The sequence below is a fragment of the Frieseomelitta varia genome, unplaced genomic scaffold (genome assembly GCF_011392965.1).
Source record: "Frieseomelitta varia isolate USP_RPSP 00005682 unplaced genomic scaffold, Fvar_1.2 scaffold_468, whole genome shotgun sequence".
Lineage (NCBI taxonomy): Eukaryota > Metazoa > Arthropoda > Insecta > Hymenoptera > Apidae > Frieseomelitta > Frieseomelitta varia.
In genome coordinates this window covers 205,862-230,828 of record NW_025110221.1, presented here as the reverse complement: position 1 = coordinate 230,828, position 24,967 = coordinate 205,862, and the positions used below count along the sequence as shown (strand labels likewise).

The 24,967-nt window shown below is 34.8% G+C and overlaps 1 protein-coding gene and 1 long non-coding RNA gene across 9 annotated transcripts in view; both read right to left on the bottom strand.

Annotated features, from left to right (window-relative positions):
- LOC122532735 (kinesin-like protein KIF13A) overlaps window positions 1-24,967 on the bottom strand; it is a 104,996-nt gene that overhangs the window by 55,888 nt on the left and 24,141 nt on the right. The window lies entirely within an intron of this gene.
- On the bottom strand, window positions 18,176-23,558 carry LOC122532746. Its single transcript, XR_006307565.1, has 3 exons — window positions 23,524-23,558; window positions 20,371-20,375; window positions 18,176-18,372 (listed from the first exon to the last, which is right to left on the bottom strand). It is a non-coding gene; the product is annotated as an uncharacterized LOC122532746 (long non-coding RNA).

The following is a 24,967-nucleotide window of genomic DNA, read 5'->3' as shown; positions in this document are numbered from 1 at the left end:
TATTTTTAATACGCTAATATAAACATATTTTTAGAAAAAAAGGAAGAAAATATAATAGTAATAATAATAAAAAATTATGTAATAATATTTTATATATCACATGAAATAATTTTCTACGTGTTAATATAAACATATTATCAAAAAAAAAAAAAAAAAAATCGTATCGTATGCGAAGATACATTTTCGAAGCAGAAGCTCCAAGTTACAAAATGAGTCCTTTTTAAAGTTCTTAGATTGAATATTTAGAGTGTAAGGTATTTATACAATGGAAAAATTGTACAGAGAAATCGTTAATCGTGGGATGATTAATTTAAAGCGTTCGATGACTGATAAAGAGAGACCGGGGTGTATTCGGGTAAAGTTTCGGTTTCTGAGTTGTTTATCGGCTACGTGACCCGATTCCCTTCGAGTTCGATACACGAAGACTGTAGAAAATACATAGTAACGTAAAAATTAAATACACACTTTTCTTACAATAATTTCTTCTTCTTTCATTTTCCTTCGCGAACGTGTCTATTTTGTGCAAAATATTTTTATTCATCCTTTTAGAGTATAGAACAATAGCGATCAATCTTGGGCGAGTTCGACAATCCCGGAGCATTATTTATAATTAATGAATAATTAAACCGTAAATCTTATGCAACTGTCGACAATCCCGGAGCATTATTAATAATTAATTAATAATTAAACCGTTCAACAAATAAAAATACAGAATGTCCATACTAATCTCGCTGGTTGCGTAAATTCAATAAATATAATTTTAAACGTAATTATAAATATTTAATTTATAAAAGTTCTCTTTGAAGTGCCACAGAGATCGAAATCAAATCTAAAATTACCTCGTCGATCTACTAAAGATCTACTACTACTTTTTTAACATCGATCGTTGGTCATATATTTTATCTCCATAATTGGAGAAAAAAATAACGTGCACTCTTACGAATCGCACACACTGTAGAAAATGAGAAACAAAAGAAAAGAGAATATTTGGTAATTACAAAACGATGAAGGGGGAGGCGAACTGTTCCAATTTCGCTCAGGTAGTCGACGAGTTTCGATTGAACCGGGATTCCGATGTTCGCGCTACCAATCCAGCTCTCGATAAACTGGAAATTCATAGTGAAATTGAATCTGAAAACGACAATCGGACACGCGATTAATCCCTACCTCCCCTATCGCGACGTTGTTTCCACGAATTCACACGACCAGTTAATTAAGCTCTCTCCCCCAATACACGAAACAGCTGTTTTGCATTCTCTGGCTTCCAGTAGCTCGTCCTTCATCTCATTATACCCGCGGTGCATTATGCTAAAAGCCACGACCTTCTTTCGTTTTTTTTTTTCCATCTTCGGGCGAAAACGAGCTCGCCTTTTGTTCAAAATTCGTTCGTTTCTTTTCATTTTTTTCAAATTAAATTTGAACTTTGCAATATCTCCGAAGTTTTTTGTACCGGATGGAAAGAATTCGTTATCATTATGACATATTATACTGAATAAAAATTCGTATCGACAGGCCGAAACGACCACGTTTTATTCAAAACTCTTCTTCCCTTTTTCAAACTCTCTTCACAAAGTTACAAAGCTCGTCTCGAATAATCGACAATTTTTCATCGTTCTATACTGGTACAATTATGCTCTTCGCGTATTAGGAAAATACGCTATGACTTAAAAAAAAAAAAAAAAAAAGATCCTGAAAGAATCCTAACGGCAACAGAGGAGAGCACAATGTCCCAAAAAGAGACTCTGTAATCTATCTCTGTTCGAATCGAAATGATTAGTCAATCGAGCATTTCGTAGATTTTCACAGAATTTTCGACGGGCATATCGAAACGAAAGGATCATTTCCCGAGGGTTTGGCGCCGGGTTTAATCTCGAAGCGCGGCACAGAGGCTCGTAAAGGTGCAGGATCCCTCCGCGTTCAACATATCGAAAACGCCCATGCAACCACCGCCACACCTCTCTCCTCTCCCCTCTCGTGAAATTAACGTCAAGCCCTGCTGGTATTTAGGGCAACGACGAGAACCGTCCTACACCGTTCGTTATCAATCTTTGTCGCTCTATTGCCGTCGCGTATTTATATCGGCAGACACAGAAAACGGGACCGCCATTCGTGGCCAATATCGCTAGACTGCCGGCAAATAAAAAATCGATGGATGCTTTTCTCTCGTATCTTTAACCTTTTCAGCGCTGCTCTTCAATTCTATCGAGAACGCTCTTTAGAGGCGTGAGAAACAACGAGAAACAGCGAGAATGTGTCCGATAGATGAAATTTTATTAAATTTTTGAAAATCTTCTACAGATGACCTTTCACAGTTTGACTGAATTCGAATTTTAAAATATTTCTTTTACAAAACTTTTGCACGTTTTCGGTTGGTTTATATAATTTGCCAGAGACTTGGTAAAAATGCAAATCAAGAACTCCATCGATCCGTCCTGTTTTCAATCGTGCGAATTTCAATTCGTGTCATTATGCTTGTGACGTGTTATAAAATTGTAAAGCCTTCAAAATAGTTGAGACAGGATATGTCACAATTTTTAATTGTTTAAAAGTCCAACGAACAAGTTGGCAGCAACCAGTAATAAAGATACTCTATGACAGAGGTGGCGAACTGGCGGCCCTTGCCCCCACTTCCCTGCTGGCTAGCCAGTGCTACCCCCTCCACTGCATTCAGAGTGTCGCTCCCACAATTCTCATATACATCGTAACTTCTGGGACCCATTCCGGGAGCTGATTGTACTTGCCTAAAAAAATTCTCCCAAAAGTTGCAACAATTTCTCAGTTTCAAATATATAACTAGGTTATATGCCTAGGTTATATTTAATATATAAATATATTATATTAATATAATATTATAAATATAATTATAATATATAATTATAAATATAATTATTAATATAATTATAATATATAATAGTAAAAGAACCAATAATAGCGACATCATATCGACAAGGTTGGAAAGAAAGCGACGTACTATTGTATACGGGGTTGGGTCACTCGTTATGGTCCGCAAACCAGTTTGCCAGCGCGAGAGGTTAAATACAATTTAACTAATTTTTCTGGCCGAACAATCTTTTTGTTCGGAAACTCGATTAATTAGAAATTAATTCCTTTGGCAGTCTACAATAGATTAGTACTCGAAAGTTCATTTTCCGAGTTGAACGAAACAGTTTTCTTCGACGTGTGTCATTTTCAATAACCCTTTTTCTCAGAAACTCGATTAATCCAGAAACTGGCTTTGGCAGTTCTGCAATAGATTAGTATTCGAAAGTCCATTTTCCTATCTGTCTTCGTTTATAGAGATATAATAAATTTTCTGTTTTAATTACTTTTACAAAAGATGCTCGAAATGACCAGCTTGCATTTGAAGACAAGCCCGCACGCGTCATTCATCTAGTTTACTCTCTCTATCATTCCTACTGTTTCTCGAATTTGTCGGAAGCTTTGCTCTATTCTATTTCGTAGTATTTCAGCATGTTCAATCGATGTTGCGTGTACAATNTCCCAATTATGATTATTATGAAAATTGAATATACCATCCCTGGTAAAACTAGCTTACTAGAGTTTGCTCTGTTTATAAAATTATATCTGATAAACAAAGACAAACAGGACATATATTTATATGACTTTTTTTCCATTATTTTTACAATCAGCTCCCGAAGTGGGGCTCGCACAAGTTACGAAACACCCTGTATATGCATACGCGTATATTGTTGAACGAATTGTTCGTCAAGACGAATTTCTTAACAATTTATTAAACATCGATTCAAGTCGGAACCAACTGATCGATCGCCGTGCTGCTTAATTCTGGGAAATTAAACAGCGCTAGGACTGGCCCGGGACGATCGTAGGTCTTCATCGCGGCTGGCCGATCGTTCTCAATCCAGCTTTGATCCACGCGCGAACGATTCTCGCCGTTCGTCTGTTACGAATAATTGAGGTTAGGCCAGGTTTACCATAGCGATGCAATTCCTCGCCTGTTTCTCAGGCGAACGTTTCGACGCTTCCATAATTCTTGGCCAAATTTCAGAGAAAGACGATAGTTTCTGAAGTCATTTCCACTGATAAGATTAGCTCGATAACTATATTATACTTCCATCGAAAGTCGAGAATGGTGCCTTTGATTTGTAGAGACTTATATTTATATTTATATTAATGTTTACGCACTTTATACATATTTATTATATTTATGTACTTTATACATATTTATATTCAGGACTATGACCTTGCTGACCTCGTGAAAGTTACAGCAGAGAGAGAGCATGACAGAATAATTTTCCTCTTAATATCCGTGTATTAAGCTAGTTTTTGGAAACGCTACTCTCTCCACTGAAGTTTCCCTAGACTCACGCTTTCTCTCTTTAACTTCAACTGTTAGCTACGACATTTCCCTGATTTTCTTTCTTGTTATTGCCAACAGTTTTAGCCCCCGAAGAAAAAGAATATCGATATGCCGTAGACTAAAACGTAGCCGAGATCCAGGAAGATGCGAAGTTTCTTCAAGGAGCGGCTTGCTGAAATTCTGGCCAATTTCCCTCGCCGCAAGTGGAACGAAAACTGAACGGGGGGGGGTGGCGACTTTCGCCATAGGCGATAATGGATAAAGTTTGATTAAAGGTGTCCTAGGGGAACCTACGTGAATCGATGAAACGCGACACGATCGTCAGGCGTTCACGGGACGACGCCGAAAAGCAAAGATGAATTCCGTTACGAGGAAATGAGGCACTTGTAACAAATGCAGTATGTAGAACACGGCGGTGAAATATTGGGCTGTGGTACGTGGAACGTGGCACCAAGAGAGAGAGAGAGAGGGGGGGGGGGACATTCCTAGAGGAGCAATTTCCTCGCCCAGGCGAAACAACGTTGCGCGTACAGCGTGATATTACGTAGTTTTGGGGTGGAAGGCCAACACTGGCTTGCGAAATTTAGAGATTTCGCGAAGCAGGGGTTTGGAAAGATTTGCGAGCGCAGCAGACAGCAGCGAGAGGTTTATTTCACCCTTTATTTTATTAATTACTATTAGTATTAATTTTATTTATTATTATTATATAATAGTAATATATATACTATTAATTACTATAATAGTAATATTATTATTATATTATTACTATTATTATTTTATTTATTATTATTGTTATTATTATTATATAATAGTACTAATATATATACTACTAATTACTATAATAGTAATATTATTACTATTATTATTTTATTTATTATTATTATTATTATTATCATCATTTCATTTATTATTATTGTTATTATTAATTTTATTTATTATCATTATATAATAGTAATATATATACTACTAATTACTATAATAGTAATATTATTATTATATTATTACTATTATTATTTTATTTATTATTATTATCATCATCATCATTTCATTTATTATTATTGTTATTATTAATTTTATTTATTATCATTATATAATAGTAATATATGTACTACTAATTACTATATAATAGTAATATTATTATTATATTATTACTATTATTATTTTATTTATTTATTATTATTATTACTGTCATCATTTCATTTATTATTATTGTTATTATTAATTTTATTTATTATCATTATATAATAGTAATATATATACTACTAATTACTATAATAGTAATATTATTATTATATTATTACTATTATTATTTTATTTATTATTATTATCATCATTATTTCATTTATTATTATTGTTATTATTAATTTTATTTATTATCATTATATAATAGTAATATTATTATTATATTATTACTATTATTATTTTATTTATTATTATTATTATCGTCGTTTTTATTTATTATTATTGTTATTATTAATTATATTTATTATTATTATATGTAAAGAAATTTGGTAGTATAGAATCCATGGAAGAAGAAACATGAAACAAAGGATCCTCGAACCTTCTAGGGCTAACTGGCGGCTCTTGCCCCCCACTCTCCCGATCGCGAACGCTACCCCCTCCACTGCATCGATCTCCCCGCCATTACACTGAACTTTCCTAGCCAAGCATGAGAGAGTGGGGCTGTTGTAACAAGTCGTGCAATTTATAATGTAACAGACTGTGCCCACACAACATTTAGAACGTTTTAGTGAAATAATTCAGAATTACTGTGCACATATGTAAAATGCGTCACGTGGAAATGATCTTCAGCTCGCACTGCCATTGCAGAAAACATTCTATTGAATTACTCTATCATTATTATTATTTTTGCACGGCATTAAAGACTGAAATAACTCTTCTGTATAATTTTATATTTCTTTTTTATATTTGCAACAAAGTTTGTTGTAACCTAGTGGTTTCTAGAAGGGACAAGGTTGCAAACCTGAGGAACAGTAAAGACCGGGAGGATTCAATTCGATGCGAGCTCTGTATTTTAAGTCAACGTCGATTTTATAATTTTATTCTTTACACGTGTTTTATTTAGTTTTGTTATTGTTATTAACAATATCAAACGCGAGAAATCTCGATTCCTCGTTAAGAAGAATCTCATTAAAATCTCAAAAGTCAGACGTTTGCCAAGATCGATTAAATTTAGTTAACTCGGAACTTTAATTTGTAGAATTAAAAAATTACAGCTTCAGATATCATGCAAAGGAGCGAACCTTCTGCAAACCTCCCCATGGAAAAACTGAAGAGAGCCCTCGGAGCTCCCCAGTAACGAGAAAGAACCCATATCGCGAGATCTTCTGGGTCTGTTGAAAAATGAATCACGATCTTTTCAACGGGAGGAGAAATTTCCCTCCTTGTCGCGCGTTCAGTCGGAGGGAAAACAGAACGAAGATGAAGGAGAAAAGGACTGGGAGGGGGAGGAAGGAAGCGTGGAACGTGAAATGAAAACCTCAAACGATACATCGTCAGAGAGTGTAAAAAGGAGGAACGAACCGATGAAACATATGATGCTAAATATACAGCGTGTAAAAAAGAAACTTGCCAAACTACATTCTGGAAAGTATCATTTTTCAATTAAATTCCATGCAATTCCAATCTGCGATATTTACCGAGTTGGCCAAAAAGCAATTGCCCTCATTTTTTTTTTTTTTTTTTTAATAGACAGACGCGCGTACATATCTTGAAATTGTAATTGACTTCGCTTTAAATGGGGAAATTCATTGTGTAACCTGACAGCTAATCATTCATTGTATAAACCCCTGACAGCTGACCTTGTTCATCAAGCCTGTTCGAGAAGTAAAGAAAATGCACGATTTTAATTCCAAATGCTGGGAGAAAAACTAACGTATTTTGCGGTGAACTATTTCTGAAAAGAATGAGAAAATTATCTGATGCACGTGACGAGGAATATCTTTGGGTGAAATCGTTTTGCCAAATTTCATTTAGCTGACGAGGTACTTGCTTTGCTGTTTCTCGTCGAGAAAGGCAAAACCTTTGAAGTTGAAAGGTAACTGAAGAAAAAAAATGGACAATATATTGTCCAATAAAAATCTCGTTTCTCGCGAAATAAAAATCTCGTTTCTCGCCTTTCGTCTGCTTCATGTTACTCTCTCTCTCTCTCTCTGGTCAACCTACTTACCTAAAACTTGCGCTCGCGAATAATATTCCGCAGAAGAGGTGATTATTCACAGGCGAGACTGTAGCTCGAAACAGGCGGTAATTCGCAAAAGAACAAACGTCAGGAAAACAACCGTTTCTGACCTACTTTCCGAATGCTGAATGCCACCTTAAACAATATATATCGATGTCAAGATAGATGAAAGTAGAACTTCGTCCCCATTGTCTCTGAGACGTTGGTTTGCACGCGTGGTGAACTGGGCGTGGGTGTTCGCGATAGAGGGTATACGTTATACCTCGATATTAAATTAAACTACTTCGAAGCAACGCGCGATTTACACGTTCCGTGCGAATTGATTTGGTAACACTTGCCTAGTGTCGATACATTCTGTTTAACTTTTCTGCGATCGACAAATTGTATCGCTAAACTCTACGAATTGTAAACGAACGATTAAATCTATAGACAATCGCGACACACTGCTGACCAGATTACTTCAAACTTTCTTCGATTTTTCAAGATTGAATGTAAAAGTTGAAAACTGAAGTCCAAACAAGCTTCGACAGACTTTGCTCACGCAGCATGCGTTGAAATGAAACTTGCCACGTATATTTAATAAATTTTTTGGGGGAGGGGGGAGAAAGTATGATGTAAAGTGTACCGCTGCACTTAACTACGCAACAAGTTTTACAAGCGTATCGAGTTTCGCTGCGATTTCCTTTGGAGGGGCATATTTTTCCCCCCCTAACTATTTTTTTTCTAAAATATGATTTTGTAACTATTTTTTTTGTAACTAGTAACTATTTTTTTCTAAAATATGGTTTTGTAACTACTTTTTGTAACTAGTAACTATTTTTTTTCTAAAATATGGTTTTGTAAATATTTTTTGTAACTAGTAACTATTTTATTCTAAAATATGATTTTGTAGCTATTTACTGTACTAGTAACTATTCTTTTCTAAAATATGGTTTTGTAACTATTTTTTGCAACTAGTAACTATTTTTTTCTAAAATATGGTTTTGTAACTATTTTTTGTAACTAGTAACAATTTTTTTCTAAAATATCGTTTTGTAACTACTTTTTGTAACTAGTAACTATTTTTTTCTAAAATATGGTTTTGTAAATATTTTTTGTAACTAGTAACTAATTTTTTTTCTAAAATATGGTTTTGTAACTATTTTTTGTAACTAGTAACTATTTTATTCTAAAATATGATTTTGTAGCTATTTACTGTAACTAGTAACTATTCTTTTCTAAAATATGGTTTTGTAGCTATTTTTTGCAACTAGTAACTATTTTTTTTCTAAAATATGATTTTGTAATTATTTTTTGTAACTAGTAACTATTTTTTTTCTAAAATATGATGTAATTATTTTCTGTAACGAGTAACTATTTTTTTCTAAAATATGATTCTGTAACTATTTTTTTTTTTTGTAACTACTTTTTGTAACTAGTAACTATTTTTTTTCTAAAATATGATTTTGCAATTTTGAGTGAGAGGATTCAACAGCAACAACTCTCGCACGGAACAATAGAATATCCAGCTGTCGCGACCGATTTAGCCAGATAGCTCCTTAAGCTATCTTTGTAAATCAGAGCTAGTCAGGGCTAACTGGCGGACTCTTGCCCCCACTTTCCAGATCGCTAGCGTTACCCCTCCACTGCATCAGCCGGAGAGTGGGGGGTCATGCACGGCGAGTGCAATTCCAACGCAGTGGAAGGACCAGTATATCTTTTTATTAAATTTACTTAATCTTTTTACCAATTTCTTTATTAAATTTGTTATTTAGCCGTTTAAAGGAAACAACTTTTCAAAACGCAACGAAATGATTGCTTAATTTAAAGTTAATAAAATTAATTTTATCTTACGTTCTGATGTTTCGTTAAAGAAAAATGGACGGGAGGAAACCTTTCTGGCCCGCCCGAAAGATATAGAAACGTTCTACCGTGAAAGACAATGGCACGGTGACAGAGGTTTGACCCCGCGCCACGGTTCCTTTATCTCTGCTCGAGGTGGCGTGGGGGGAGAGCCGGGATAACAGTGGCCCAGTATGCAAAGGAGGGTTTAGAGACAAAAGAGACGAACAGGGTGCAAAGGACAGAAGGAAAGAGGAAGCGAGCGAGTCAAAGGGCGACGAGGGAAGCGACGCTAGATAGTTTCCTAACTACACGTTGCAGCTTTTTCTCTCCGTGTGTTCCTAGTGTCTCTGGTGCTCCAGTTTTTCTCCGAGTTCTTCTCGCCCTATCCGAGACACTTGACACGCGTGTTAAGTGTACGAAGAACCCTCTTGCTCTCCCCCTCCCTTTGCCAACCCCTCGCAAGCACGAAGAAGAACACTATACACCTTTTCAAAATGGAGTCATCGATCTTCCAGCTGGAGTCGAGATCAAAGACGCTTTAATGAGTCACCTCTCCCCCCTCCTTGTGTGGATGATCGTCGAAACAATCAACAGGGTGGTCGTCTAACGAGGCCCTTGCACGCGTCAGAATCGATTTTTTTTTTTTAATCATTTCTATATAAATCATTGAATAATGTAATCGTCGATCGGTAATCATCGATTAATTTTTTCGTAATTTGTAATTCTCGTGTAATCGATGATCTTCGAATCGTTGAGCGATTAATTTATTATTGAGTTCTACTAGAGTCTACTGTATCACACTGTGTTTTCAGAAAATAAATTCGACGCGGTGTTCTTTTTAGAAAAACATATTGCGGATTGTAGCGTAATCGTTTCATTTCTAATGGGTAATCTGTCTTTAAATTTTTCGAACGATCGATTTTATACATATTTTGCATTTCTTCAGGATCTGTATTATGCGTTTTTTCATGAAATACTCGCAACTGTACTTCTTACAAATTGTAGCATGATCGTTTCATGATCAATGATTACGATTCATGGTTATGATTACGATTCATGGTTACGTCCCTCATCAGAGATTACTGGTTATCTGATAATTAGTTTCCATTCGTATTAATCGTAGTCGTTGATCATTAATTCGATTAGATTTTGCCCAACTCTGGATGAGAGAATTTCCAGAGATGAAGAACTCGGGTGTCTCGTATTTTGATATATACTCTCTTGTGATATTCATTGACAGAAATGTAAACGCAGACTGACAAAAGTGCAAGTTCTCCGACACATTCTTAAGAAACTTCGTGTATTTTCAGCCTATAGGAATCAATAGTTGAACCAATTCTTCGATCAAGCGTTCAAGGTTCGAAGAAGGATATTATTTTAAACCGGGAAGGCTATTTGTGAAAAGAAGTACATTTACAAGAAACAATTAATGATCGATGCCTCTGGAATCTTCCAATTTTGGGCATCTAGTTTACATCCTAATGCTGAGTACCACCTGACCAGAAAGTTATTCGTCACTTTTCGTTAAAAATTGTACAGATTCGTGATGGTGGATTTTCTCTTTTTTTTTAGAGATTCGAGTGATTTTTTTCAGAATATACATACAAACGAAACGTGGTTCATTGTAAAGTAGAAACTCTCCCTTACATTTCAACTTTTCCAATACAAGCTTTGTACTTCAGTTCGCTGGTACATAATTTCAGTGATAAATTATCGATTGAAAAAAAGAAAAAAAAAAGGAAAAAGAAATACCTAACCTAACGAATTTATCGAGTATCGTGGATTCGGTGGATTCGTCTGCAAAATCTTTTAAAATAATGCTCATAAAGACACACACACACATACACAAACATACATACGTGAACAGGTTATTTCCGCCAAAAAAGGGTTCGTGACTGGCTTTTATCGACCCACCGGGTGTATCTCGTCTACCGAACATCGAATCACGCTGGCGTGAAACGAAATCGGCCGATCGGTGCCGTAGCTCAATAAACTCTTCCACTCCTTTACGTGTCAAACGATACGAGACCTCTCCGGTGTCGCACACATTTTTACCGACCGATAAAAAGGGGCCATCGAAAGACCCATTTCAGCCCGATCCACAATTTCAATTGGGACAACGTCGAACGATTCTTCCAAGGGTTATCGAAAATGGCACACATTGAAGGAAACTGTTTCGTTCAACTTGGAAAATGAACTTTCGAATACCAATCTATTCTGACAGATAGGACATATATTTATATGACTTTTTTTTTCATTATTTTCAGACGTATAATTATCACGAGTTACGAAACACCCTATATACCTAATATATATTGTGAGAGCGACACTCTCAATGCAGTGGAGGGGGTAACGCTGGCTAGCTGGCAGGAAAGTGGGGGCAAGGGCCGCCAGTTCGCCACCTCTGTCATAGATTACCTTTCTTGTCGATATGATGTCGCTATTATTGGTTCTTTTGCTATTATATATTATAATTATATTAATAATTATATATTATAATTATATTAATAATTATATATTATAATTATATTAATAATTATATATTATAATTATATTAATAATTATATATTATAATTATATTTATAATTATATTTATAATTATATTTATAATTATATATAATTATATATTATAATTATATATTAATATAATATATTTATATATTAAATATAACCTAGGCATATAACTTAGTTATATATTTGAAACTGAGAAATTGTTGCAACTTTTGGGAGAATTTTTTTAGGCAAGTACAATCAGCTCCCGAAATGGGTCCCACAAGTTACGATGTATATGAGAATTGTGGGAGCGACACTCTGAATGCAGTGGAGGGGGTAACGCTGGCTAGCTAGCAGGAAAGTGGGGGCAAGAGCCGCCAGTTCGCCACCTCTGTCATAGAGTACCTCCGTTACTGGTTGCTGCAACTTGTTCGTTGGACTTTTAAACAATTAAAATTGTGACATATCCTGTCTCAGCCATTTTGAAGCTTTTACAATTTTGGTACAAGTTATGAAACACTGTGTATATGTTACAACCCAATTTATGTTACATATCTCTGGAGGAGACATAAAGAATCCCCCCACCCCTCCCCATTTGTATTCAAATCGCTTCAAAAATTCAAAGACGCCAGAGCCAAATAGCCAACTCTTCTCGTTTTCTCGACTCGACAACGTTGTTTTTCGAACAAAAGCAATTACCACGCCTGGTGGTTATTCGTTCGTGAATGAGCTTTCCATCCGCCGTCTGCGTAATTCTATTCGATTCGAACGGATGGCAAATTTGCCTTGAGGCCGAGTTGCACACTGTCGAAATCTCCTGTTTACTCAGGCCTTAAGGCGCGCATGTGTTTCGAGGGTGCAGCAGGCCACGGAAGACGCGGAATACATATATCGGTTGGAGAATATCGATTCGGTGCGGCGAGAGGAATCCTCGCGCGAGAACACTTTCGAGCGGGTTCCTTCGGCCCGATGCAAAGTTCCTCGAATGCAAATACGGATTTCGAATTCTGAACTCACGAAGATGGTAACTCCTCCTCGACGGAGGAGGAGATCCGCTCGTTTCTGATTCGATGAAGAAGAAAAAAAAAAAAAGGAACCTTCCCCGCGGTTTTTTTGCTTATTTTTCGATTCTGGTTTCGATGAAACCAGATTTCGTTATGTACGAAGAACGTGCATTTTCTTTTTCCTGTTTTAAATGCGACACCTTTTAGAAGTCGATTTCACAGTTGAAATGAAACGTCCTTTTGTTTATTTGAAAACTTCTCTCTCCTTTCTTTTTCCACCAGATTTTGTCACATACTTGTACAAAGAAAGTGAATTTTCTTTTTTTTCTTTCCTCGATTCGACTCTTTTTCCGTTAGCTGATAGTCAAGTGAAACGTCCTTTTGTCTATTAAAAACTTCTCACGACTCTCCCCTTCCTTCTCCACTTTCTGACCAGCTATTGATACGAATGAAATCTGTCTCATCGACATGGCGCGTTCCATTTGCAAAGATATTTCCATTTAGGAAGTTTGAAACGAAAGCAGAAGTTTAGTTGTTCGTTGGAACCTGATTCAATGAAGATCTTTCTTCGATTCAATGAAGCAGAGTGCCAACGCTCAGTATCATACGTAATGGATGTTGTCGAGCGCTTGATCTAGCAGAATTTACATTGTTGGTTGACTTGCAATTAGACATTCCTGAATGTACCTCCGATGTTTCAGAATTAATCGCCACACGATTCGATTTGTTAATCTTGTCAACCTCTTGCGACGTGTGCCACGCGTGTCGAGAATTCTTTCTCCCAAAAGTTGCAACAATTTCTCAGTTTCAAATATATAACTAGGTTATATGCCTAGGTTATATTTAATATATAAATATATTATATTAATATANAGTTTCCCATCAAGAAAAAAAGGTCCAATTAAAAATTTATCAATTATTCCTGCCCATACGTTTAAACTAAACTGGTGTTGATGTCTTGAATGCAGAATTACATGTGGGTTTTCTTCATCCCAATTATGATTATTATGAAAATTGAATGTATCATCCCTGGTAAAAACAGCTTACTAGAATTTGCTCTGTTTATAAAATTCATTATATCTCATAAACAGATAGGCCATACATTTATATGACTTTTTTTCATTATTTTTAGGCCAGTACAATCAGCTCCTGAAGTAGGTCCCACAATTTACGAAACACCCTGTATAATTTGTTCAGTAGAATATCGCTCTTTTGAACCGTCGCTAAAGCTTATAAGTTACAAGTTCACGCAAGCTTCACGAAGTTGTAATATTAATTCACTTTAAATTTATATATTTCAGTACAGATGGTAAGTTGTAAAATTTTTAATTATATTAAATTATATTTAATATAATTATATTTAGTATATCCAATTATACTTAAGTTGTAAAATTTAGTAAAATTTTTATAGTGTTTTCTGTGAAATTGCAGTACGTGTCAGAAATTATGGAAGAATCTTCTCGTCACATTTTGTGCTTTCTCAATTCCAAAAAAAAAAAAAGGACGGATCGCGAAATTTTTTTAAACACCTAAAGCTGAACCTAATAAATTTCGAAAGTTTGAAAAATTATTCGACGCGTGTATGTACATTTTTCGTATCATACGCTTTTTTTGGAGCGAAAGAATTAGATCGGGAAGAGATTCGCCGTGATCAGCTGTGGAAATTCTCGGCCATGTGTACATAAGGAAAAGCCAGGTGAAATGACGCGAGACAATAATCGATCTCAGCCTCGAACGAAGGGGAAAAAGCACGACGTTCTCGAGGCACGCGCAGAGAGAACGTCAGCTTGGTCCAAGGCAAGGGAAAACGAAGGCAGAGAGAGAAGAAATTGTTAGGCTTTCCGAGCGAGTTCGTAGGAGGTAACGAGCACCAGCTTCGCGGAGAAATCGAGCTGAACGCGCGCAAGCTATAGATCCGCCAGTGGAAATGGTCCGTGACGGTAACGGAATGTTCGCCGCTATTAAACGGAACGCAGTTTAGAAAGAGGAATGGGGATTGAAGGAGAAAGAATTAGAAATCTCATAACAGAGAGAGAGAGAGAGAGAGAGAGAGAGAGAGAGAGAGAGAGAGAGAGAGTTGAAAAATAAAATATAAAAAAAATAACAAGTAAGATAAAAGATTGGTAAAACTGATGAAATATGAAAAATTGGCAAAACACGAAAAAATAACAGATAAAGTAAAAAGTGCATAAAATTGGTAAAATATGAAAAGTAACAGGTAAGGTAAAATGTTGGTAAAATTGGTAAATTATGAAAAATAACAGATAAGGTAAAATGTTGGTAAAATTGGTAAATTATGAAAAATAACAGATAAGGTAAAATGTTGGTAAAATTGGTAAATTATGAAAAATAACAGATAAGGTAAAATGTTGGTAAAATTGGTAAATTATGAAAAATAACAGATAAGGTAAAATGTTGGTAAAATTGGTAAATTATGAAAAATAACAGATAAGGTAAAATGTTGGTAAAATTGGTAAATTATGAAAAATAGTAGGTAAAATAAAAGATTGGTAAAATTGAAATATGTAAAATTGGCAAAATATGAAAAAATAATGAGATAATGTAAAAAGTTGATAAAATTGGTAAAATAACAGTTAAGATAAAAAGTTCATAAAATTGGTAAAATATGAAAAGTAACAGGTAAGGTAAAATATTGGTAAAATATGAAAAATAACAGATAAAATAAAAGATTGGTAAAAGTGAAATATGAACAACAGCATAAAAAAAAATAATAATTAAGATAAAAGGTTGGAGAGGAGGAAAATTAAAAGGAGTCAAAAGAGAAACAGAGAGGATAAAATTTAAAATGGTCTGTCAAAAAAAGAAAAAACAGTAAAAGAAAAAGAGAAATTAAACGAAGAGTCGAGCCTTCGTCCTTCGATCCTTGCCATTTTCGTCCTCGACCCGGGGAAAGCCCGCATTCTATGTCCCTCCCCCCTTCTAACTTGCCTAGTGGCCTGCTTTCCTGCCGCCAACCTCGTTCGTACCCCTTTCGCCGCAGCAACGGAAGTGACGAAGGTAAGAAACGCGTAGGTAAGAACAGAGAGAGAAAGATAATTCATTTACGAAGAAAAAAAAAAAAATACAGAAGAGGCGCAAAAGACGGAATAAAAGATGGGTGGATGGGGGAAAAAAAAGGAGAAATAAATAAGAAAGTTCATCCCGGTTGTTAGAACTTTCTTTCTCCTCTTGTTGCTTCAATACTTTTGTTAATTTTCAAGACCTTCGACCTTATCATTCCTCCTTCTGTTTGTAAATCGTAAGATCTTTAAGTTTTATATTTGTTTATTTTTTTTTTTTTTTTTATAGTATTTAAGTTAAACAATTATGAATCGGCAATTATGAATCCGCAATGAGGAGGCGAATGTCGATCATTATTATTCTACTATTAAACAAAAAAAGTGATTCGACTTGTCTCAATCCATCTTGTACATGGAACGAAATTTCCCCGAATTACGAGCAAATAGTCATCGATTCCGGAAATGCGACTTTCGGCCAGAAAGGAGAGGCTGCTTCTGCAAAACACAAAAGCTTGAAAGTAACAATTTCTTTCTCATCCCTTGGCGAGGGGGAGAGCGCTGGAAAAAGGGGCCAGTTTTAGCATTCCGCGTGGCAAGAGGAATTTGCACGGGAATTGAATTGCATAATGAAGACGGACAGACACTGGGCGACAATGGCGGCGAATAGCAAGCGATTCAATTTCCAAGTTGCAGACGTACAGGGAACTTGCCGAGCACGCGCTCCGAAAGCGGCAACTTTCTCGGATCATAAAGCCGTGAAAGTCTATAGGCTCGTTGCTCGTGTCCTCGGCCGTTCAGTTTCTCCGAAAATCAGTTTCCACTGTGCTTCCATATGTCAAAATTTCGATATTTTCAAATTTCGACTTTTCAACAATTTATGCAAGCCGAGTGAGTTAAGTTTCACAGGTTTACGATTTTAGAATCAGGAAAGGCAATTTTTAATAGCCCATCTTGCATGAGCATAATTACGAACGACAGTGAAAAATTGTCGACAAATTTACAGAGTGAACCAAAAATCACTTCCTACTGAAATAAATCTGTAATTCCTTTGTCGCATATCTATTTTTTTTTCTGATGGTCGTTCGAAGGAAATAATTGACGACGTGAATCGATTTGCCAGAAAATTTTTCAATTTTTCTACAGATGCATTTGCATTTTTATAACTCTCGAGAATAAAAATATTCCTACTTTCTCACCCGGTATACAAAAAAATCGTCTATAACTTTGAAACTATTCATTTTTCGATCCACGTTTATTAAGACTTTTTTTCATGTACTATCGAGTACTATCTACTTTTTTTCTATTCACCCTGTATGTTCTTTCCGATTTGTACTTTGGTCAGTGGCCAGCGAGTCACTGCCCCCACTTTCCTGATGGCTAGCGTTACCCCCTCCACTGTATTGAAATTTCCTCGCCCCACTCCTCCCACTGAGTGCAGTGGAGGGGATAGCGCTACCGATCAGAGTAGGGGCAAGGGCCGCCAGTTAGCCAGCTTTGCTTTAAAACGACTCATATTAATGTGATTAATTCCTAACAACAACGCGATGCCTGACCATTTGTTGCGTCCATCTCTCTCTCTCTCTCTCTCTCTCTCTCTCTCTCTCTCTCTCTCTCTCGCTCGATCATTATTCTCTCAAGGTTCCTATCGACGTATTCGCAGCTTATTCCATATTCAGGATGACATCCTTTGAATGTCGCTGCCCGTCACTCAGCTCTCACGTTTGTTAAAGAAGATGAATAGCCCCCGAGATGTGCATCGATCACGCGTTGAGCGCGAAACGGACGATAAATGACCTTTCTCGTCGAGACGATCCGATAATTAGCATCCCCGACTTGTTGAACTTGAGCCGTTCGATTACTTTCGCGCCATTTGTTTGCCCGTCGATGTTTATTAATTATCAGTTATTAGTTTTTAGAGGAAGGAAGAGAAAAATGTAACACGGGTCAGATTTAAACGAAATTCGTGTTTCGAGCGTCAATTTTATTGATTGGTGATAGTTCATATTATTGATTATAGTGATGGTTAACATTCACAATCGTGACTGGAAATATATTAAAAATTTCCGTACGATGTGTCTTGGTCATGGTCTAATTTTAACTAAAAAAAATGAAAAAATTTTTTTTTCATTATAAAATATTAATTTGATTCATTAAAATATAATATTAATAAAATTGAAAAAACATATGCTTGAATAATTGATGTAGAAATTTCTAAAATTAATAATATATTTTGAATAATTATAGATGATGGTAAAAAAACAATTCAACTTATTAAAATTTCTTAATAAAATAAAAATTAAATGTCCAGAAATTAAATTTGATGATAATCGAATTGATAAAGTTCAAGGTCGAATAATTAATCGAATTAATTCAATAATTACTATAAAATGTATAAGAAATTTAGGGGAATTTAATGGAACTAAATGTTTTAAAAAATTAATTGGATAATTAAATATTTGATAAATAAAAAATCTTAATCGTAATGATAAACTGGCACAAACTACTGTCACACATAACAGTTGATTACATATAACAGTATATATTACAGTATACAAATATAAAATAATTCATATATACAAGAATAGAAACAATAAACACGCCATATTCTAGTTCTCCCGGAAATTCAATCAAATTTGCGGGGTAAACGATTTAATAGATCAAACTATAAACTGGAAGCTTGAATTTTCCATTTACATCTGCCCACATTTCTCTCTCTCTCTCTGCAAAGTGTTACAACTCTCTTCAACTTGAGTTCGAAATCCACGGAATCACGTCAAACTTTATATTTCACATTTCAGTAGTTACGCTCGAAAATTTCTCAAGTACACGTGTACCAAGACAATTTTCCATGGGACATATTCAAAGTCTATTTTGATGAAAACGACGCCTTAAACGGAGAAATTTTACTCTGCACCTTCTCACTTATTTCTGCTAGAATATCTTCGTGTCAATTACTCACGCCCATTCCAGTAATTTAAATATTGTTGACAAACTCAACTTTCTCGAGAATAAAGACTTCAACGAGAAAATTTTATTCCTTTTCGACACGTTTTCATGAGCCTGTATATTCGCGCCTATTCAATACAGTTCATTTAGTCTATTTAAAAGAAAAAGACAATTACTTTTTGGCCAATCCAACAACAATTCCCTCATTCGCCATTCATCAATAACAATTTACGTTCATCGACTAACAAACTTTACAGAGGCGGCGAACTGGCGGCCCGTGCCCCCACTCTTGTGGTCGGTATCCCCTCCACCGCATCATTCCCCCCTACTTTAGCTCTGATTCAGCCGAGTTAGCTGCTCCAAAGTGGTCAAAATGACCAATTTATAATTTTTGTCGCATAATATTTTTATAGACGTATAATAATTTTTCGCAGGGTATAAACAAAAACTTGTACATTCCATTGTAACTTCAATATCTCTGATAGAAATTTCACGCTTTAATCTCGGCCCGTGCCCCAAAGTGGACAAACTGACCAATTAATTATAATTTTTATTTTCAATCTATAATTTTATTTTACAGATGTAACAACAGCGTGTTTTCAAAGATTTAAGTAATTCTTCGCAGAGTAAAAAAAGCGAACAAAGTTTCTCTGGACTTTAATGTCTCTCTGAGGGATATTTGATGCTTTAACCCTCCACTTAGTTGAAGGAAGATCAAAGAAAAGAACTACTTGTACGGCGCGCTGCGGCGAGAAAGAACGCACAGAGTGGAAACTAATTTTCATGATGGGGGGGAAGAAGTTCGCCGCCTCTGATTTACACGACGTGAAACGTTGCTGTCGCTCGAAACTAATAACACGTTTAATCCCCCGACAAGTCCGCCCGAGAAGAAACAAAATGTCAACCGCTGAGAAGAAACGACTGGCGAAAACGCTTTGGCACACAGAAATCTCCTCTCTCTCTCTCTTTCTCCACGTTTATTGCCAGGAACGATTTTTCGTCGTGAAACACGCGTCCTCGTCATCTCGGATTTTACGGCCACGGCACAAGGATGATTTACGATTTACGAGCATCATCATTGCTCCTTCGTGCAATAAAAGTTTCAGATATTGGCAATAAGCTACCGTCATTACGCACGCGTTTCGTTTTTCGCGCGTATTCATCGTCATCGAAGAACTATGAATCCAAAGGTTCTCCTAGTAATTGTTCGTTGATATGACGAACCATTTCTCTTTTCTTTTTTTTTTTTTCTTTTGAAAGTGGCATAAGTCCAATGTAAGTTGAAGAAAAAACTGACTTGAAACTAGTCTTCTTTTCATATTTATAAGAACAAAGTCAATGTTGCATGTACAACATCCTCAGGGATTCACCAAAAGAAAAGAAATTTCACCATTAAATGTTGCTTTTGAAACAGAATTACGAAGTTTTCTTTTTCTTTTTTTTTTTTCTTTGGAAGTTACAATTATTTTATCACATATTATTTAAAAAAAAATACTAAAGAATCTTTTACAATGTTGCAATTCATCAAAAAAAATTTTTTACAGATACTGCAAGCAAAAATGTTGCCAAAAAAGGCGAACGAAATTGATCTCTTGCCTTCTACCAGTTCAAAAGTTTAATAAAGACAACTTTCATCCCAACGTTGAAATTAATTAAGCAATTTTTCAGCATTTCCCATTTCCGCTTCAACACTGCCAATTACTATCTCCACGATATAGCTTACAATGTGTAAGATCGGCCAAGCTGTTATTACTTTTTGTGGGAAACGAGGACATTTACGTCGGAAGCTACCGTTTAATAATTATTTTATGACACTCGCTGGTCGAGGGACAACGACATGATCGTCAACGTGTCTTGATTGCCTATTTGTTAGAGAGCAATATCCAAGATATATCGCAAATTGCGTGCCTTTCTCGTCGATTTGGGACAATATAATCGTGTACAGGATATTTTCTCTTTTCCTTTTTTTTAGAAGAAAAATACTTCGTTTTTTGAAACAGACGAGTTTGAAAATTTATCAAAGACAACACTCTAACGAAATATATTATTCAGTCAAGCTGTAAGTGAAAGAAATTTCACTCTACATTTTTCAGTTGAATATTTCCAGAATAGAATACTCTCCTATTTAATCATTTTCTGTCACGTCAATTAAATTATTAAAATATTTAGCCCATAGTTAGTAAATTTCCAGACTCGAATTGGCGAGGTAAATTTTTTTTAAATAAAAAAAAAATGTATCGGTCGGATTTACCCGAACGACAAAAATTCGAAGCCAAGTGACAAGCTTCGAGACACTCCTTTATTTGAAACTCTTCGAGAGAGTATAAAAGCGGGAGGGAGAAAATTTATGTGGACGCCGATCAGAAGAATTTCTGCAACGTCGCGGCAATTTACAACGTGGGAAAACAAGGAAATCGTCCGTGACACAGATGGATTCACAGAAGTTGGACGAGTTTAGAGACTAATCGATGACACGGGGGAACATTTCAATCCAGCCGTCCTCCAACTTCCAATCTACTCGATCGTTAACAAAACGGTGAATTGCATCTTGACGGACAGTTAACTCCCGTTCTCGATATCCGACCTAATTCCACCACACCATGGAGAACGATAAACTCCCCCTCGCCTCCCTGCGCTTGGTTGTCGTTCGAGAAAAGACCTGCCGATTGAATGTGATCGGTAGGAAAATTATTTGTCGTTTTCCAAAGGATTACGACTCGTTGATTGAAGAACTACAAACACTTTTCGGAGCAAAAGCGATTGTTTTTAAACTTGAACAAAGGGACGTGGAAATATTATTGATTTATTGAATTGTTAATTTAATTTCCCTTTAATTACATTCAGACTACCCACGTCTAACTTTAAAGCTCGATCACGTCTGATGTTAACCAACCTGCGCTGGCAAACTGATTGTGGACCATAACGAGTGACCCAAACCGTACACAACAGTTCGTCGCTTTCTTTTGGAACTCGTCGTTACGACGACTATCATTGAATAGATATTATTGAGAAGTAATAAATTTATTATATTATAACAATATTACAATAATATATTATATATTATTATTATATTATATATAATAATATTATAATAATAATTATTGAGAAATAATAAATTTATTATATTATAACAATATTATAATAATATATTATTATATATTATATTATATTATATATAATAATATTATAATAATAATTATTGAGACGTAATAAATTTATTATATTATAACAATATTACAATAATACATTATTATATATTATTATATTGTTTTTAAACTTGAACAAAGGGACGGGGAAAAATAAAGATTTGTCTTATTTCTCTCAGTAGCATGCAATTCTTTTACGTATCAATTTTGCGAATCTTACTGTGCATTAATTTAGTAGTCTTGCATTTTTTTTTTTAATTACTTAGTCTTAGAGGTACAGGGCAAAGAAACTCTCGGTGAAAAGAGTACCATCGTTTCTAAAACGTTCTGGATTTGTCACCGAACTGCAAACTCTTAGACAAACGCGTATAACGAAATTAAATTATAATTATGAAATGAATGATTAAAGAAATTATGAAATGAATTGTTAAAGAAATTATTAAAGAAAAAATAAAGATTTGCTTCGTTTCTTGCGAGTCTTATTTTTTTTCAATGCCTTGCAATTTTTCTATATATCAATTTTGTGAGTATCACTATGTATTAATTGTTTCGGTGTCTCGCAATTTCTCTATTTTTTTATTTATTATTCAGTCTAGAAGCAAAGGAAATTGATTAGTCGAAGCAGAGGTGGCTAACTGGCGGCCGTTGCCCCCACTTTCCTGATCGCTAGCGCTACCCCCTCCACTCCGTCGATCCCCTCCACTACGTTGAGAGTGTCGCGGCCACAATACTCGCATTAGGTATATATACACATATATAAATTGTTTTCTTTACTGTAGCTGCCAAAGTTAAAGGAAATGTAGTTCGTACGCTACGGTAGAACAAAATGAACAGAGTGAAAATAAAATAATTTTTGAAGGTGAAGAAGTTCGCCACTTAAGCCTCTGACTTAAAGGGTTAAAAAAAAATATGATCCGAGTACAAAACTAGAAGATAATTCGCTCGATGGATCGGCGAAACTTTCACTCAAAAACTTGAGGAAATATGTAGCTAAAGAGGAGACGATTGTACATAAAAACAGAATAATGGTTACATCGAGCTGTTTCACGCTGGCTTGTTTATTCCCGATGAAGTTTATCTGCCGTCGTATAGCCTCTTATCTCTCCATTTGCATTATTTATAGCACCGTTATCAACGATATATATCTGTGTACATTTTTCGAGTAAGTAATATAGAAGCACAGAGAGCTACCACCTTTAGAATTAAAACGCATTTCGTTTCCAACGAAAATCTCGATCGGTCCATCAAATCTCGTCAAATTTCGTCATACCGATTTAATCGGTCAGTGATATATTTAATACAAAATCGTATGCAAACGCGATTTTCTCTTTTGCGATGTTTATAATATTTTGAGATATTTTAATCAGAATGCGGGGAAAATTTGAAGATGCGCAAAAATAGTGTGCAAAAATATATAACATGATATATTAATTACAATAATATGTAATAATAATAATACGTATATATATTGTAATTAATATACAATAATACGTATATATATTGTAATTAATATACAATAACATGTATATTAATTACAATAATATATAACATGATATATTAATTACAATAATATGTAGAATGAAACGATTTCCCATTTAGGTACCATTTTTCCTATAATAAAATTCGCGAAATGCCTGATATCTAATTACAATAATATTACAAGCTATAGCACACGAATATTTCTATCCCTCGTTTATAATAATTCCCTACCAAATCCTCAGTTCAAAGTCAAGAAAAAAAAAAAAAATCGAGATATTTTTGAAACCTGGTATTACACAGCGTCTGCCAATTTCCACAGAGATTCAACACTTACACTTTTCAAAAAAAAGTGAGAACGGAGAACGCAGCTTCTGCGAAGGTAATTCCTCGTTTATGTTAAAAAAAGAAAGCCCAGCGACGAGTGATTAATGTAGGAAAAAAAAAACCTCAGTGTCTCGCCACAATCGGGAATCAAAAGCCCCCGAAGGAGGCTTCGTCACGCTGACCCACTTCAGAGAATTTTATCCCCGGGTTCGATTATCCTCGACACGTGCCAGATTCGAAACGTCGACGCGGATAGCTCGAACGTTTCCATAATTTATGTGAATATCTGTACAAATCGTTCGAGGGATGGCCTCGTTGTCCACCAGAAGCCTAACAGGTTTTCTTCCGACACTCGCGAGAATTTCAATGCCTGCTAGATTTTTCTCGAGATCTTTCACTAATTGTTTATTAATTTATCATTAATTATTCATTACCTATCCGTTAATTATTAATTTACTCGTCGAATTATTTATTGATTTACTGAATTGTTAATTTAATTTCCCTTTAATTACATTCAGGCTACCCACGTCTCACTTTAAAGCTCGATCACGCCTGATGTTAACCAACTTGCGCTGGCAAACTGATTGCGGACCATAACGAGTGACCCAAACCGTACACAACAGTTTCGTCGCTTTCTTTTGGAACTCGTCGTTACGACGACTATCATTGAATAGAAATTATTGAGAAGTAATAAATTTATTATATTATAACAATATTATAATAATATATTATTATATATTATATTATATTATATTATAATATTATAATAATAATTATTGAGACGTAATAAATTTATTATATTATAACAATATTATAATAATATATTATTATATATTATATTATATTATATTATATTATAATATTACAATAATAATTATTGAGACGTAATAAATTTATTATATTATAACAATATTATAATAATACATTATTATATATTATTATATTATATTATATATAATAATATTATAATAATAATTATTGAGAAGTAATAAATTTATTATATTATAACAATATTATAATAATATATACATTATTAATATTATATTATATATAATAATATTATAATAATAATTATTGAGAAGTAATAAATTTATTATATTGTTTTGCAAATATACTTAAATACACTTGAAACTGAGAAAATATTGCAATTTTGGGACAAAAGATTCTCGACGTGTATTCCAGCGCAAGAA